The sequence below is a fragment of the Otolemur garnettii genome, unplaced genomic scaffold, assembly GCF_000181295.1.
Source record: "Otolemur garnettii isolate 467f Iridium unplaced genomic scaffold, OtoGar3 scaffold00011, whole genome shotgun sequence".
In the NCBI taxonomy this organism is placed as follows: domain Eukaryota; kingdom Metazoa; phylum Chordata; class Mammalia; order Primates; family Galagidae; genus Otolemur; species Otolemur garnettii.
Genome location: NW_003852406.1, coordinates 4,868,515 through 4,872,683, shown reverse-complemented (window position 1 = coordinate 4,872,683; position 4,169 = coordinate 4,868,515).

The following is a 4,169-nucleotide window of genomic DNA, read 5'->3' as shown; positions in this document are numbered from 1 at the left end:
TTTTTTTTTTGGCCGGGGCTGGGTTTGAACCTGCCACCTCCGGCATATGGGGCCAGCGCCCTACCCTTTTGAGCCACAGGAGCCGCCCAAAAAAAGTAATCTTTTTTAAAAAGGCTCTCATAGTTTGATTCCTTGCAACACCTTCCCCATCCCCCATTACTTGCAGCCAATTGTATTCCTAACTGATACATTTCCACTGGGACCAGGTGCTTCATCAGTATTTTTGTTTGGCTGAATTCTACAGCAAGGGTGAGAGATTTGAACTCATGGATATCACGTGTGAAATCACATCTTCCTGGGAGAGAAAAACTAAAGAGAGAAAGGAAAGTACCCAGGTCCTTCTTGGTATCTGTAGAAAGTGGTCAGGAGAACCAAGAGGAACTTTTCTTCAGAGTAGGCAGAGAAAGATATCAGGGGTGCGGGTGCTTGGAGAGAACAAGAAAATATCAATGTCATGGTAGTGTAAGAACACGTGTAGCCTCACAACATGGAAAACCACATTTCCTCATCACACATTTAGAGGGCTAGGTAGTATTTGCGTGAAATTTGTTAAAGCAACGAGAGAGGATAAAGACCTAAGCGATCTGGCAGAGCAGCACCGGGTTTTATCAAAAGTACAGATACATCTGTTTGTGCTTCTTCCCTGTATTTGAACCCAAATAGGAATCGCCCTGTAATCTGTGCTCCCAAGGTAGACCATCTTGAATGAATGTTGTAACAGGAAGCAAAAGAATGCATAAAAAGATAATGCTTATTTCATTCCCAAAAAGAGACTTTGAAGCTTTCTAGAAACAAATGTATTTCAGCATGATTATAATTATATGTTTTTGTCACCCAGAAAATCAAGCAGCTAAAGGAAGAGTAAATTTGATTTAAAAAATATGTATTCACCAATTGCACAGTCAGAAAAGGCCCAATTTGTTCCTGTCTACACAGACTTATGTAAAATAAACAAACTAGAGGTCCAGTTTGTCTAAAAAACAAGAAGTGAAAAAGTCAGACAGGGTCAGATCAAGGGGCGCCAGGGCCATCACCCACCCACAGGATTCCTGTATCCTGTGTGTACCTTTAGAATTAGCGTTTCTTTCTGGAGAACATTTAGGAGTTTAAAAAAAGGCAAATGTTTTTAAAAAGAAAGAAACTGAAGTTTCCTCTGCTGGTGACAGACCAGTGATTCCAGGAGGGACACTGTTTCTCAGAATCAGTTGTCAGGAGAGAGACATTGGGTTTGCTGTGGTTTGACAGCTCTAATCAGTACTGTCCTCATGGGGGCTGTTCATATTTTTAAAGCTGCTTCCCAGTAGCTGTGGGCAGCCCTCGAGGCTGGCAGTTGTCCTAGGAGGCTGCAGCTACAAGGCTTGTCTGCTGAGGCCCAGGGCCTGCCCCAGGAGCAGGGAGATGGGAGGCAGGGATGGGTAGGGGAAAGAAGTGGCCAAAAGCCAGCAAGTGGCATCATGATTGAGGGTGAGGGCTCTAGAAGCTAAATGTGTGGCTGAGTGACCTGGCACAGGCCGGGCCACAGCCGGGGAAATGCAGGGCATCTCTCCTCCCTGACAAGGGACACTCAGAAGCTGCCCTGCTCTCCCAACACAGACTGCTGCTGGAGCTGGAGAGGAGAAAAATCTCTCCCACAGCAGGCCTTACTGTGGCCCTGGCTCCTCCTTTTGGGGGGGGGTGCACCCCAGCCTGCTGCTTCAGGGCTCCCCTGCGGTGAGGTGGTGGGACGACTGCCCCCTCCCCCCAGCCCTAGAGGACCAGCAGCAGGAGGGTGACCTTTCCTCTAGACTCACAGAGTTGGTCTCCTAGGGACCCAGAGTGCTTGGTCTGCCTCCTCTCTGCTCCTTGGGAGAGAACGGGAACTCTGTGATTGTCAGTGAGCTTTCTTCAGCTTTTCTTCTTTTGAGTAGAATTTAAATTCTGTCTCACCCTTAGCTCTTTACCTGTGAAAGCTAAGGTTTCCAAGTTCTTATTTATACATATATATAAAAAATGGGGTCTTCTTTATACTCAAACGTTTTAAACTTTCAGCCTATGTAATAATTTGTCTTAATAGGTGGATAGTAGATATAGATTTTTTTTTTGAGACAATCTCACTCTGTCACCCAAGCTAGAGTACCATGTTGCATCTGCCTAGTTCAACAGCAATCTCAAATTCTTGGACTAATGCAATCCTCTGGCCTCAGCCTCCTGAGTAGCTAGGGCTAGAGGTGCCTGCCAGAACACCTGGCTAATTTTTCTACTTTTAGTAGAGACGAGGTCTCCCCTTGCTCAAGCTGGTCTCAAACTGAGCTCAAGCAATCCATCCACTTTGGCCTCCCAGAGCACTAGGATTATAGGCATGAGCCACCACACCTGGCCTAAAATATATTTAAAATAATAGGATATATATAGCTGGGCATTGTGGCAGGCACCCATTGTCCCAGCTACTTGGGAGGCTGAGGCAAGAGAATCACCTAAGCCCAAGAACTGGAGGTGGCTGTGAGCTGTGACTCCACAGCACTCTACCAAGGGCAACAAAGTGAGACTCTATCTCTAAAAAAAAAATAATAATAGGATACATAAATAACTTATGATAAACATGTAACCATCTAAAATTATCATTATGGTTCTACACACCTGATAGAGGGAATGAAAATTGGTTTGGCCACTTTTTATTTCATTTCTTCTAGATTTTTATTATGCACAATTTCAAAAATACAGATTTAGAGAAAATAACATAATGAATCCTCATATAACCCCATCACCCAGTTTACACAATGACCAACTTAGGGCCAATCTTGTTACACCTCCACCCTCACTCCTCATCTCTTTAGCTTAGCAAATCCAGCCTTTCATACAATCTCCCGAGTCCTCTGACATGAACACAGTGGTGCTGGCTTTTTAGCATGACAAGATGTTCCAGGTTCATCCTGTAACTTTTTTTTTTTTTTTTTGAGACAGAGCCTCAAGCTGTCCCCCTGGGCAGGGTGCCATGGCATTACAGCTCACAGCAACCTCCAACTCCTGGGCTCAAGCGAGTCTCCTGCCTCCACCTCCCAAGTAGGTGGGACCACAGGCGCCCGTCACAACGCCCGGCTATTTTTTTTTGGTTGCAGCCATCATTGTTGTTTGGCGGGTCCAGGCTGGGGATTCGAACCCGCCACCTTAGGTGTACGTGGCTGGCGCCTTAGCCAGTTGAGCTATAGGCACGGAGCCACTTTTTTTTTTTTTTTTTTTGAGACAGAGTCTCACTATGTCACCCTTGGTAGAGTGCCATGGCACCACAGCTCACAGCAACCTCAAACTCTTGGGATAATCTCTTGGCCTGTAGTCCCAGCTTTTGGGATGCTGAGGCAAGAGGACTGCTTAGGTCCAAGAGTTTGAGGTTGCTGTGAGCTATGACACTACAGCACTCAACTCCAGGGAAAAAGAGTGAGACTCTCTGGAAGCACAGCACACCAGCAGGGTAGCAGTGGGCATTTCTCTAGCCCCGTGTCCCCAAGTAGGGATTATCAGATAAGGTACAGGACGCCCAGTTAAACTGAAATTCCAGATAAACAACAAATTAAAGCCTTATATCCCAATTAGGAACTTATGTCTCTGGTAATAACTTCAGGGCACTAGATTCTCTATCCCCTCAAGGGACAGGCTCCTTTCTAAGTGTCTTAATACTCAACTCAGGGGCGGTACCTATGGCTCACTGGGTAGGGTACCAGCCCCATATACCAAGGGTGGCGGGTTTGAGCCCAGCCTCAACCAAACTGCAACAAGAAATAGCCAGGCATTGTGGTGGGCCACTCAGGAGGCTGAGGCAGGAGAATCACCTAGGCCCAGGAGTTGGAGGTTGCTGTGAGCTGTGATGCCACAGCACTCTACTGAGGGCAACAAAGTGAGACTCTGTCTCTAAAAAAGAAAAAAAAAATACTAAACTCAGAACTCCAAAGCCCCAGCTTCCCACCAGGTCTTTACGATTCATTCATTGCCCTCACTGTCCAGACACAGTAGGTCACATTTACTGCAAGTAATGTTGCCTGGTAACACAGCTGACATCCCACCTCTTTCAGGTTTCCAGGAGAACGGAGCTAGAAAGTAAAGTCCTCATGGAGAATGAGGATTGAGGGTTTTTTCCTCTTTGTTTTTTGCCTTCTATGTATATAAGCCTTTTCACTGATCAAAGCTAGGAAAATAAA